At 48.1% G+C, this 14123-nt stretch overlaps 1 protein-coding gene across 1 annotated transcript in view; it reads left to right on the forward strand.

The window, feature by feature from the left end:
• Positions 1–14123, forward strand: part of EMP1 (epithelial membrane protein 1) — a 50481-nt gene that overhangs the window by 22396 nt on the left and 13962 nt on the right. Inside the window, exon 3 of the mRNA XM_059935346.1 lies at positions 7839–8033. The gene's annotated coding sequence lies outside the window, so the exon portion shown is untranslated. The remainder of the gene's footprint in view (positions 1–7838; positions 8034–14123) is intronic.

Consider the following 14123-nt stretch of genomic DNA (forward strand, 5'->3'; position numbering starts at 1 on the left):
TTAATTCTTTGCCCCCCAGCAAAGAGTCCTTTCTGGGGGAAAGTCTCCAGATAGTCCAAAGAGCGCCTGGAACCCAAGCTTGAGCTGGTTCATTGATGCGAATTTGGTAAAGCAGGATACTCAAGCAAAGGTCCCTGGGGAGGCTGGTTCCCACCAGATCACGGGGCATGCAAGATAAGCCCGGGATCATCAAGATAAGCCTGGCAGGGGTCGTTTGCGCTGAGGGAGTTCCTCACTCAGAGAACATGGATACAGGGATCTCTTGGAGTCACGGCTGCTCTGTCAGTGTCTAGAAACCGCTGATTTGGACAGCATCCAACTGGAGTAGCTCAAAACCATCTGGAAATTCTCCACCCTTTTTGTATCATCCTGGATCTATAGCAGACCCTTTCTAGCTTCCACGAGCCACAAAAAGGTCAGCAACATAGACACAGCCCTAAGAGACCTAAATGCTGTTCCTTAATAGTTCTGTGGGCTTAGTCAAGCAATTAGGCCTCTCTGAACCTCAATTTTACCCTTCCAATCATGTGAAAAGAGAAAGATATTAAATGCAAGGAAGGTGTGTCTAGAAGGTGCTATGCAAATGTTAAGTTTTTGCTTTTGTTGTAACTATTTTTAGCAGGCCTCCTTCTGGAGTCCACACTATTCTGGACTTGAATCCTCAGAGTCGCACCAGGTCTTTCCCTCCTGCAGACCAAGGACAGCCCAACAGCCAGTGCCCAGCGAGCCACCCCCTGCCCTGCCCATCAGTCAGCCAGCACTGGGCTGAGGGGTCTCGGATCTTGCATTTTATTACTTCTGAGCTAAGGCTGGAAATTCCTTAGCAAGGGCTCCAGCAGCACAGACTGGTCTGTCTCCCTGCCCCCAGTTTGCTGAGGGCACCCCATGGCACCAGGAGACAAGGAGCTAGAAGCCGATCAGAGACAGATCACTGGCTCACCTCCTGCGGCCCCTCTGAGTGCTGTGTAGGCTCTAGCCTGTGCAACTGACAAGGATCACACCCTGAGATGTGGGACGGAGGCATAAAATGGGCGAAATGATGCCATGAGCCTGGAATTTTGGGAAATGGGTATCCTCCAGCTGAGAACATGAATGGGGTAGTCCATGGAGATTTGGCCAGGACCACAGAATCTTTTAAATCTCAAATTCCTGGCAACCACCCAGCACTATATCTTTAGGGTTGGGCAGTCTCATTTGGCTCCGTTTTCTTAGATGAAAGATCAGAAGGAGAGCAATATGAACTGTCCATCTTTGTGTATGAGATAAAAAGGGAAGGTAGAGACCAGAGAGAGCTGGTTGGCATCCATTCGTACATGCTTTGCATGAGCTTTAGAGTTGGGAAAGTGGCCATAAAATGTTAAGGCTAGAAGGCACCCTCCCAATCATGAGGAATAGGATCCAGAGGGCTTAAGGGAGTTTTCTAAGATTGCACATCTTTGAGGGGTGAAATCAGTACTACATGCCAGTCCAGTGAATGGGGGACAGAATATTTAATAAGATGGCAAATATGTCATTCCATGTAGAGATATGCTATGTACAAAGAGTTTCACCGCAGTACCGTTTATAGTGACAAAAAAATCAAAGCAACATAAATATCCATTTTGCATTAAGAGGGAATTTATAGGGAATCATTTAAATACTTTGATAGATGCACATGATGGGATACTTTGTAACCATTACAAAAAATGATGTGTTGCCTTGTAAATTAACTATACTTCAATTAAAAGAATAATGATGGGAAAATGATAAAAATGGATCTACATTTATTGACATGGGAAGCTGTGGGGCTTAGCTAGAGGGATTGTGTGACAACAGCAGGTGTCAATGCACCATGTACCTCATCCTGGGTAAAATTTTATATATGTACGTGTATACACAGCTATGAAGGAGTGTTTACATTAATTACCTCAGAGGTGAGGTTTCGGATGATTTTTAACTTTCTTATTTACATGTTCACGCACTGTTGGAATTTTGTTCAAAAATCATGTTTTTTATAATCAGAAAAGCAAACGGTAAATGACATCCTCCTTTCTGTCTGGATCCCATGTGCAGTTTCAGAGGACTACAAGATGCTGGGAGTGAATTTCCCCACGTCCGGCTGGTTTAGAGTTGCTTGCCCTTCAAAAATCAGCAAGTGCTTCCCAGCACACAATCCAGAAATAAGCACATTAGGGAAGACATGAAGCCTTGGATCTTCAAAGGGAAGTTGTTACTACAGGGGGGAGATTAAGATGTTCCCAGAACATTGAGATAAATCTCCATTTAAGAGTAAAAATTAGGAAGAATGGAATGGTTGGTTTGAGTCTCTGTGAATGTGGCCACCCTAAAAAGAGTCACCAGTGGGTGGCAAAGGAGATGTAGTGTCCCCCAGCTGTAATTAAGGTGCTGGGGTGTAGTCACAGGCAAGCACGGCTAAAGTGAATTTATTTATTTATTTAACGGTGTGAAATTTTTAAAATAATTAATCAATTAATTAATTCTTGGCTGTGTTGGGTCTTTGTTGCTGCACGTGGGCTTTCTCTAGTTGCGACGAGCTGGGGCTACTCTTCGTTGCAGTGTCCAGGCTTCTTCTCATTGCGGTGGCGTCCCTTGTTGCAGGGCACGGGCTCTAGGCACGTGGGCTTCAGTAGTTGTGGCACGTGGGCTCAGTAGTTGTGGCTCGTGGGCTCTAGAGCACGGGCTCAGTAGTTATGGCGCACGGGCTTAGTTGCTCCGCGGCATGTGGGATCTTCCCGGACCAGGGCTGGAACGCCTGTCCCCTGCATTGGCAGGCGGATTCTCAACCACCGCACCACCAGGGAAGTCCAAAAGTGAATTTATAAGTAGAAAGATGAAACGGAATAAATTGCACTGGATAGGCCTGGAATTTGCCTGAAGCATAGCTGAAACCAAAGGAGGATGGTCAGTACAGGGTCTGGAAAAGGAGCTTTGTGTGCTCGTCAGCATTTACCCAGTCCTGCTAGGGAAGAACGGCTGTGAATCCTATGGCCACAAGCTCTGCCAGGTTCCAGAGCCTTGAGACACCGCCCTACGTACCACCCACAAAGAGTCAGGTGGATCCGGCATCCGTGTGTTCGGAGGGGCAAATCACCTGTGTGTATGTGTGCCTGTGTGAGAGTCGTGAGGATCTGAAAGAGGTCTGTTTAGTCCTGCAAGACTTAATGGTTAAAAATAGGCAACCAATTACCCTAAAACTTAACCAGAAAGAATTTCCAATGAGGCTGAATTTTTGAGTCACTCTACTTAGTGTTTGTTTGTTTTCACCAAGAAACAATGTGTCTCTGAAAGTGTTATAACTTGCTCTCAAAGCTCACTTCGAGAGGGTCCCTATGGCTTGTGGGCTCTGCTGACCGCACGGCCCCAGTGGGAGACACATTCTAAGACCCCCCAGCTGGCTGTCCAGCTTTGTGCGCCCTTCCCTGACAATTTTCCTCAGGCAAATTGAAAGATATGTCTTAAATACTTTTCTCACAGCTGCGGGGGCTTAGTGAGCAGGGTGCACTGAGCAGCCCCTGAGTTCAAGGCGAAAGTCTTGAAGGAGGACGTGAGATTCCCGTACTTGGGGAACACAGGCTATGTAGCTAGCGTCCATCCACTGGGCTTGCTGCCTTCTAGGCAAAGGGAGGGATAGTCAGTCTTTAATTCCTTATAAATATTTAGCCCTTTACCTGAAATGGACCATTAAGCAGTAGGAATAATGTATTCATGAGAGGCCAAGTGGAGAAGGTGACATACCTTTAATATCTACCTTCCAGAACAGACTACAGCTGGCATTAGTTGGAAAAAGGCAGTATCTTTTCACTTTTTAATTTTGGTCACAACTGCTTATTTGTTTCTTTGTTATTCTTCTCTGGTTATGAACCTGTAACCAAGCGGACGTGGATCAGGAAGTCTGTTCTTCTAGCCATTCTGACCGTCCGTACACATCCAGCTGCCTGAAGAATTGATCACAGCGATTAGTAGCAGTCTGGTAACTGTCCAAGGTGGCAGGGTTGGCTCACTTCTCCCTCCAAGTTCAGACGTCATTGTCAATGCAGCCCTCCCTCTTCTGTAACTACATGCATCGTACTGCTTTGCTAGTGAGACTTTCCACTCAGCTGGGAAATAGCCAACAGCTCGTATTCTTGGAAGCTCTTGGAGTTTCATCAGTTTTATCTTTCAAAAGCAGTTTCAGGACAAGCTCGCTCAGAGACAAGACAGAGGAAGATGCAGGGGGGACTTAGAGACTTCTCATTTTATGAAATTATATGAAAATATCTCACTGAGAGGAATTTAAGAAAGTAAACAATAAAAGCAGGAAGGAAACAGCCTGTGGGAGAAATAGACAGGAGCACAGCAGAAAGAAGGAAAGAGGGAGGAATATGACATTTTTGGTAAATCCTCAAATTTCAAACTTTCATCCATTTGACTTTGGAAGATACTATGTAACTTTCATTTCAATCTATTTACCTTTCAAGCAGTGTTTTATAAAATTAACATTGACATCCCTTGCACATGTAATAGCTTTCGGGAACATGCTTGACATTCTTTTTAGCTAACTGAGCAAAATCAAGTTCAGGCTATTATTAGTTTTCTTTTCTGGGGGCAAGAGGGGGCCAGACCTACCTTAGACGATCTCTCCTTGTATCTTGTCCTGAAGAGCCCTGGATTTACACATCCATCTAAAGTGTTTACGCCAGTTCAGACTCAAAAATCTGCCCCAAATGGCATTGTGCCACAAGTGAATGCCTATTGCTTCAGAAGGAGGGGGCTTATTCCTGTGTGTGAATGCAATGCTGTGGCACTGGGCAAGAGGGGACATTCCTTTCTAGGGCTTTAATGAGGTCAAATGAAACTTTGCCCAGTTATTTACCCATGTTGAAAATGAATGTGTCTAATCCAAGTAGGGGAAATGGGAGCAGAGAGGAGAAAGGTAGATTACCCCAAATGGTTTGAAAAGACTGTGTGTGCCAGAGAGAGTGACATTCTCCAGTCCCACGTGGTTTTAGATCCCTGAACCCTTTATCATCTGCAGTCTCGAAACTGTCCGGCTCACGGCCAGGAAAAGAATCAGGCTTAATATTTTAATCACATCCAGAGGCAGAGTAAGCTGGAGCTTCAGCTAGAACAGATCCAATTTCCTGCCCAGACCTGATAACTTTATAAAGAGAGGCTCAGTGGCATTTCAAGGGTTAATTGCGAGCCTTTAGAAATCCTGGACTGGCATTTATCTTTTAAAAATACAGTAAGTCCTGCATCCATGGAATCAACCAGCCGCAGATCGAAAATATTCAGAAAAATTAAAAATTCCAGAAAGTTCCAAAAAGCAAAACTTGAATTTGCTGTGCACTGGCAACTATTTATGTAGCATTTATTTGTATTTACAATTGTTGACTTAGCATTTACGTTGCAGTAGGTATTATAAGTAATCTAGAGATGATTTAAAGGAGATGGAAAGATGTGCATATACATGCAAATACTATGCCATTTTTTATAAAGGACTTGAGCATCCATGGATTTTGGTATCCTTGGGGTCCTGGAACCACTCCCCCTAGTGGATACCAAGGGACGATTGTATTTACACAACCGCTGTGTGTGTGTGTGTGTGTGTGTGTGTGTGTGTGTGTTAAGAGATCAAAGCATTTGACATTTTCTCTCCAAACCCTAAACATCTCCAGAAGTTTAAAGGAATGTGAGATTCACTAGGCCCACCTGGAAGGCTATGGCATGGCCTCACTTTAAGTCTGAATTGCAGGAGGGCAGATTACTCACTGACCCCCTTGCCAGGCGGTGGGAGAGGAAAACTAGAACCATTTTCTGAGTTCTGTCTTCAGAACCCCTTTCTCAATCCACTGCCTCTCCCTTTCAGACCCCGTGTGGGAATCCAAGAATCCAGAAGGACCAAATGACTCCCCTGCTCAAGTACCATAAGGGAAGTTTCTGCTTTTTTCCTCTGCTCATCTTGAGAGGGAAGCAGGAGGGAGATTGCGTCCCCTCAAGGGGAAGCCCCAGGTTTCCCTTTAAAAAAACTAACCAGACCACATTCTCCTCGGCGTCCCTGGACTGTACCCCTGGACCCGCCCCCCTGCACGTGCTGCTGGGGAAAGGGAGAGTTTGAAACTCGAAGAAGGCCTTGGAGGTGAAAGGCAAGCCAACAAAGGATGGGGGAAGGCCTGGGGGTGGGATGGGCCGGCAGACTGCATGCAGCTCAGGTAGGCTGTGCCTTCATTCTGCCCTTACAGCCGTGAGGGTTCCCAGGTCTGTCCACCAGACACCCCGACTCTCGAGGCTTAGGCTGCTCAGAGATCACGGGACTCTTAACCCACTGCTGGGAGGGGCTTTTCTCAAACAGACATTTTTATTATCAGATGAGTGATGGAGTATGCGTGTGTGTGTGTGTGTGCGTGTGTGTGTGTGTATGTGTGCTGTTTCCCCATTATTCACTTCAGATAATATTCCCTCCTATCCATTAAAAAATGTTTTTTCCTAAAAATCAAAGTAATGTAGGTTCATGGCAGAAGATTTGGAAAATATAGAAATGTGACCCAGAAGAAACAAAAATTCACCTGTAATTGTACCACCTAGTTTTATAAACGTTTTGTTGAATAGTCATCCGTCCCTTCTCTATTCTTTTATGGGATATAAATTCCAGCAGGACAGGCATCTTGCTCACATCCGTGACCCCGCGCTCTGAACAGTGCCTAGTGCACGGCTATGGGCAAATGCGTTGGTTGGCTGGATCAATAAATAACTCTAGGAGAATAATTTGAATTGAAATAAGTTGTCATGATACAGCAGTGAACAGCAGAAATAGAGTTGCTTGGGTGTGGCCGACTTGGAACGCAGCTGCTCCTGCTAATTTGCTGTTCTCCTTGGATCAGTTACTTCACCTCTCTGGGCCTGGGTTCCTTCTTCGGTAAAATCCTCATTCTAGTTAATATTTATCAAGTGCTTACTATGCACCAAGTGTTGTTACAAGCTCCCTACGTGTATTTCTCACCATAAGAGGTACTGTCTGCCCCACTTGTGCCCGAGGAAATGGAGGCATGCAGTCACATAGCTAAGTGGTGAGCAGTTGGGCTCTGGACTCCAGCGGACGCCTGGCCTTGGGATGACATGACTTCTGGGGCCACTCCCGACTCCACTGCTGAGTGAGAGAGGAGTGAGGCAGGGAGGTGGTTGGGATGATTATGCCCGAGGAGCTCAACTGTGGAGCAAGGTCCAGGTGATTATTACCTGGAGGTCAGAGAGCAAAGTTCTTAACTAGACGACTTCCTCCCGACTGTAAGTGTCTGGCTGGGCGTTCACAGAGCATAATTAAAGGGCCAGCCAGCCAGCTCTCCACGACTGAGAGGCAGGGTTCCGAGGGCTCCTGGTGTGTTCCGTTCTTCATCCCCAACCACCCTCAGGATGGTGCCCAGGGTCAGGCAGGGAAGTGAATCAGAAGTAAATCTGATCATTCCCGACCGTGAGCAGCCTCGGATGCATTTGGTGGGGGAGGAAGAATGGGAGTCTCGTGGGATGATTAGCTAGGATGTCAGTGGGCAGGGCAATGTCCCCCACCCTGTGCCTCCCCCCCAGATGAAAGTGTGGGCAGATAACCTGTGTTTTGCTTGTATCCATGGTAACCAAGTCTCCTTTTTGATGAGGAGGAATGGGCTTTGGTAAACAGATCTATTTGTGTGACTCCTGTTACTCATTTGAAGCAATGTCACTCCTTTTTCCACTGTGGTCTGTGTGTCTGAGTCACAGGGAGCCTAAACTGGCTTCTCTGAATTGATGGCTCCCTCCCAACCTCTCTTGACGGACTGCCAGCTTAGCAGGGCGTAGCTTACCAACACTTTTTTTTTTTTTTTAAGCCAGACTGATTCATAGAAACTCCTTTAAAGCACAGTGAAAAGAAACCGCCCATCACACACCCCAGCACACCAGCGCAGGAAACTTATAACCTCGGGAGGCCAGCCCTCCCCTCACTGCGGTCACAGACCTCCAGAAGAGCGGACGCCTGCCACCAGCTCCTGTCACTCAGGGCACCTCCGTCTCTGGACTCTCAGGTAGGACAGCTCCCGACACTGTGGGGAAGCCCAGCGAACTTTCCTTCCTTCCCACTGCTCTCCTCCTTCCGACCTCACCGAAACTTTGCTTTTTCTTTTTTCCTTTGCTATTTTTCCATGACTCTTTGAAGTGAGCCCTTCAAATTTTTGGCTAAAAGTGGGCACCGAGATAACTTTTTCCTTAAGGTTCGGTAAAATCTAGTTTGACGGGGGCCCCGGGGGGTCGGGGCCATCGGGGGGGCTGGGCTGTTATTAGGTCTTGCAGGAACTGGGTCCTTGTTCTGAAAGCGTGATGGGAGCAGGGACCTTGGGTATTCCGAAGATTCGTACTAGCTTCCTAGGATACCACTAGCGTATCCTTTATGGGTTTTCTTTATGGGGGGAACCACGACGTACCTTTGAAATGACAGAGTGTGCTTGCCCGATGTTGTCAATTCCTCTGTTTTGATTCAAAGTGCTTCAGGACTTGAATTGTTTCTCTGTTTGCTGGTCTTTTGGGGTGATGGTGGATAGAGATCTGCATTTCAGTTTATTTTCGTGGTTACTTTTACTGCTATCCTTTGGCTTATTCATTCACTTTTATTTAAGTGTAAATATTTTTTCTTTCCATGGGATAGGAGGAGGGGGTTGGTTTGTTTAAAGAAAACCGTTAGAGGGAGAGAGAGAGAGAGAGAAAGAGGAAACTCTTTCTTTCAAATGGAGTTTGAAATAAAACGCAGGACGGGTGCCTTTGGTGAAGTTGGGAGCCTGATGTGGATTCCAGAACTCTCTCTCTCTGGCCAGATATGGAGGATGGGGAGAAGCAGGAGGGAAACTGGGTTTGGAGGGGAGAGCAGGGGAGCTTCATCTGTCCCTGTAAAAAAATCGCTTTGTGCTTTCACTTCAGAAAAAACCAAATTTTAGTGCTGAGTGAAAATATGGCATATCAGAAATGTTAAAATAATTTTTTATTTTAGGTGGATGTGGGATTTTTTTTCTGCAGGGAAGGCAGTGATTGTTTTGGAACATTTATCTTCTCACTCTTTCCAAAACATGGCTGTACAAATGCAAACAAATGCTCGTGCTAATAATGAAAGGGATCTGGAAAAGGAAGACGAGTGATTTCTATTTGCTTTTTTTTTTTTTTTTATGATTAGCATTTTGGTGGAGGCGTGGCCCATTTCAACATAGATACTGGTGTATTTTTTCCCCCAGGTAAACAAGATGAGGAGAATGACAGGATTCAGCTTGTCTGATGAAATTAGGCTTTTTCTTTAGAAATGTAGTTCATACGAAGAGAAGATTCAAAAGTAATCAGCTTGCGTACCTGGTACAGGCAAGGCGCCTGGTAAAATTGCCCTCAAGGGGATGATTAAGTTAGTGCAAGGGCAACTTTTCAAGATGCAGGGAACTCCCGCCTTTGCTTGAAATGTTGATTATTTCCAGTTTACATGGACGTGGATTAGGGAAGCCATCATTAAATTGATGGAAGTGGTATCCTAGGAAGCTAGTACAAATCTTTTAGTCTGTGCAGGTTAAAACTAATAAGCTAGATTTAACTGGTCAGCAAATAGACAACACTGACAATTCTGGGGGCGTAAACCATCATGAATTTCATTATTTGTGCGGCATCTCACTTTACGCTGGAGTTTTATAAATGAGCAAGTGTGCTGCGTGTTATCGCCTGGAGTTTGAGGGCAATTTAAAGAATGCGGTTCTGATTCCCACCTTCCCCTCTTCCTCCAGGAAGTAGTGAGAGAGTTCCGTGGCTGAGGGAGTTTTTGTGCATTTCAGCTGTGAATCTTTGACAAGACTGAACCGGGAGGGCTCTTTTCCCTCCTGCCCTCAGAGGTGGATCAAATTCCACCCCAGACTCTGAGGGCTGGGGTGGGCGTGGAGCGCTGTCTGGAGGGCCGCAGGATGTCCGGTCTGGCGTCCTGGTCCAAGGACCCCCTGGATTTTACATTGTTTGAGGGTAGGACACTGTCCTGGGAGTTGGCAGAAGGCCATCGAGGACCGACCCAGGGCAGATCACATCCCAGAGCAGATGCTGGCCCCCTCCCAGGAGTACAGGGCAGTCTCTAGGAGAGGAAAGACGTCCCCTCCACAGACCACAGAAAAGACTGTGGCTTTCTCCACTCTTCCTGCTTCCCTCCTAGGCCAGACTTGGCCCATCCAATTCCCAGGGACATCTGGGGGACCTAGGGAAGGAGCTCCAAAGAGCCCACCCGGGGCATGCAGACCCTCTTGGCTTGGACTCGGTGGCTCTGGGGGTTTCAGCTGGTACCAGACCCCCTGGGACCAGCGGAGAGAAAGCAGTCAGAGACCTAGAAGGCTTAGAGGTGAAGCAAAAAATGGCTTTTCTGTAGACTCCTCAGAGCCTGACAGGGCATAGACCCGAAAAATGGCCTCAGAAAAGGGCACGAGGCAAATATAGTTACAGTTCATCCTTGATTTTGTGCCCTGAGTTTGGCAGGGATCTTGGAGGTCAACCCATTCATTCTCTGCCATATGCAGAAATCTTATTTTCACACCACCTTGGACGGATGGGAATTTTACATTTCCCTAAAATTGCCAGAGAAGAGGCTTGGTACCTCAGAAGGTACTGTCATGCTCACCCACCTCTGCTAGATAGCTCTAATTACTAGAATTTCTTAGATCCAGCAAACTTGGCTTCCCTATAACTTGTATACTTTGTTCCTAGTTCTCCGGTGCTGAAAATACCTATTCTATTTTCATAGTTGTTGACCCATCCGATGCTCCTTATCCTCTAAACACTTGACCCTTATTTAATATTTAATGGATACAACTTGATGCAGCTGTATTATTATTACTACTACCTAAGGTTCAGAAAGAGCAGGGAGCGTTTTCGAAGCTTTGAAACTGTGAGCATAGTCATGCATACGCAAGTGATCTGATTCTGAGGGCCTTCATTTTCTAAACACACGCATATGGTTCCCTCTTGAACCGACCACCTGTATACACGTAGCTGCCTAGCACAAAAGCTCAGAGCCATTTGGGACTCTCAGATATACATACTCAGAGGGACACACCCAATTACTACCACGAGGTCATGGTTAAATCAATCCAATGCCAGAAACACAGGCTTCTTTGGCCTTCTGGGGCTGGTCCCTTAACTTGGTCCATAGTTCACGCAGCCCATGCCTTTCCACTGTTAACCTCCTGTCACAGTAAATACAGGAACAGGCTGCCAATCAACAGCGCCTCGATCTAATTGCTGGTGGGCAGTCTGGATGTCAATCCCCTGAAAAGAGCTCATAACCCTTAACTAACATGGAACTGGAATTTTCTGACCGTAAATGTCCCTTTTCCAATACTTTTTCCAGTTCTGCCCAGATGACCCTGGATTTCTATTCAGTAATCAAGGGAGCCCAAATACGCTTCCAGTTAGGAGTTTGCTTGAATTCCCAAAACCCCACTCCCCAAACATGCATGTCTCAAGACCACTCTTTGTAACACTTCAGTTACAAGTCATTTCTCTCAATTTAATTGGGAGATCCGCTGATACTGAAGCACAAAGATAAAAGTAGAAGCCCTTGTGGGGATTGCTGTGTCTCTCTCTCCCTTTTTAACAAAATATTTGGGTCAACCTTTCCTTCCCTGCTGTGGAAATGGCATTTCTCTGGAGCTAAAATGGACTCCTCTATTCTTGGGGCCATTGGCCTTACGCGGATCTGGCAGTTTTCATACTTCCCGAGCCTGTTTCATGAATTCTCTTTTCCAGTGGGGTAATTAAAATTGAGAACCCGCTGGGCTTGGGTTGAAATCGGTGGCATGAATCCTGGGGTAGGTGCAGGATGGCTGAATAGGAAGCCCGAGGGGCCGTCGTCTTGTCCCGACTCTGCCGTGTGACGTGGGCAGGACACTTGTCTTCTCGATGGAGGGACCTGAGCTTGGTGGTCTCCACGGCCCCTTGTGGCTCTGAGACCCTATTGTTCTAAGATCCTACCATTCCTGTTGTGAGAAATCCCTTGGCTCACTCTAACAGCAAGCTTAATCCGTAAACGTTGGTAGGAAAGCGAAATGAAACAACGTGTTGCATGGGAACAGGCGTCTCACGGAGGACGGAGGACCCAGGCGGGCTCCTCGGCTTCATACGCTCAGAGATCCCTTAGGGACCGGGTCCGCGGGCTTCACCGTCGGGTAGCAGTGAGCATTCACCCAGCTCTCGGAAGAAAAGTAAGAGGTTTGATTTATGAAACCCGAGGAGCACCCGCTCAGATAAGCAGGGCCAGGCTAGCGAAGCCTCGTGGGGGTATTGACAACAGCAAGGGATCCGCCAGGAAACCAGGCCAGGCTCGGGGGGAGATGCGAGGAGCTGGTCTTGGGAAAGGAGCCCCACCCCCTTGTCAAGGAGGGTGCGGCCGCAAAGGTGTGGATGAGAGCTGATGGGGAGCCGACCTTGAGGAGGAAAGGGGAGGTGCCAGGAGGAAGGGGGCGGGGAGCAAGGGGACTGCGCGGGTTTCCTTAGGCCTGTGTGTCGGGGGAGGAGGGGGGCAGATGGAAAGGCCTAGAAGAGGGAGAAAGTGGAGAGAGGAAGCCAGGGAGAAGGAGGAAGAACAAGGCAGAAGTGTGAAGATCTCTTGACTCCCTCCCTCGATGCCTCGGGACCGTCCTTAGGGCCAAGTATTCCTTCTTTGTCTCCCCCGCACCCCCCAATACCCCCCGCCCCGCCCGTGAAGAATCTTCTGTTGCTCATGGATGCAACATCTGAGTTTCCATCGAATATCTGTGCCAACAGGGCGGTGATCTTCCCCGGGGACGTTTCTTCCCTTTTCAGAAGGGTCATATCAGGGCTGACAGCAGAATGAAGTCCTGGGTACTTTGATGTCTTCTTTGAAATAATCAAAGACCCTGCCTAGGAGGCTAGGTGCGGGGAGCTGGGGAGAGGTTTCCGCTCCTGAAACCAGGAGTCGGACCAGCCAGGTGGGTCCACACTTATTTCAGAGAAAGGGTTGTGAAGCTGAGACCTCGTGCTTCCCTCGGCCCGCCATGCTTCGCTGGGGAGGCGGGCTTGTTCTGTAGGTGGGAGCCAGGATGGAAGGTTTGAAGCTCGTCTGGGGTTGGCAGTGGCAGCGGGGGAAGGAGGCGGGGGAGTCGGGTTCGGCGGGGCAGGCTCAGCTGGTGGACCCTCTCAGCAACCTAATGGAAAGAAGCAGCGTCCTTCCAAAGGCCCTTTGTTTCTTCCAGTGGCGCTCTTTTGAGGGGTTGTCCTGACCCTCTGATTAACTAGGAGGCGGTGGGAGGAACAGAGTGAAGGGGAGATCCGGTAGAAGTTCTAGAACTTCTGCCCCAATGTAGGAGAGAAAAGCTCGTGCTGCAGTGGAGGAGGCCTGACCTGGAAGATGCCGGGGGTGGGGGGCTTCATCCTGCTGCTGCTTTCACTCTGGAGACCTGCTTTTCCTTTTCTGTCGAGGAACTGGACGGAATAACCTCAGCCCTACTAAGCCACTAAACAACCAGTTGCCCTTAGAAAGAGCAACAAAGCCCGCAGCCCACCCCAGGCACTGGGGCGGCCCCGGCTGCACCTGCATCCGTCTGGCCCTGCCACCTCCTGGGCTGCGGCCCTGCTGGTGCAAGCCTGTTACCGCCACCTACTGTCGGATCCCTCCAAGGGACCCTGGGGCCGGGCCACACCTTGATTTTCTTCCCAAACCTTAGTTATTATCTTGGCAACCTCTCCCTTGGAGACATTCTGGCCGCCAGAACACTCCTCTTTTGTTAGTATCAGAAGACAACGAAACTTCCTTCCTCGCCCAGGGGACATTGCCCGATGGCCTGACCAGCTGCGGGCCAGGACCGGGACCGGGGGCGCGGGCTGGGCCCGGCCTCGCTGTCCGGGTCTGGCCTGAGACTTGGCAGATGTCCCCCAGATCTAGCCACTCCCCAACACAAAAGAGGACCAGGGGAAACCAGAGAGAGAGGTTATTCTCTTTGGGAACGTTTGGAAAAACAAGCTTCATGTTGCTTGTTTGCTTTTAGCAGAGTTGCTGGCCCTCAGTTTCTGCCCGAGAAGCTTCAAGCCCATTGCGCTGGGCCGAGCTTCTCATTTTCCATAAAGGAACACAAAGAATAACCAACAACTGTACA

This window comes from Balaenoptera ricei, chromosome 10, assembly GCF_028023285.1.
Source record: "Balaenoptera ricei isolate mBalRic1 chromosome 10, mBalRic1.hap2, whole genome shotgun sequence".
NCBI classification, from domain to species: domain Eukaryota; kingdom Metazoa; phylum Chordata; class Mammalia; order Artiodactyla; family Balaenopteridae; genus Balaenoptera; species Balaenoptera ricei.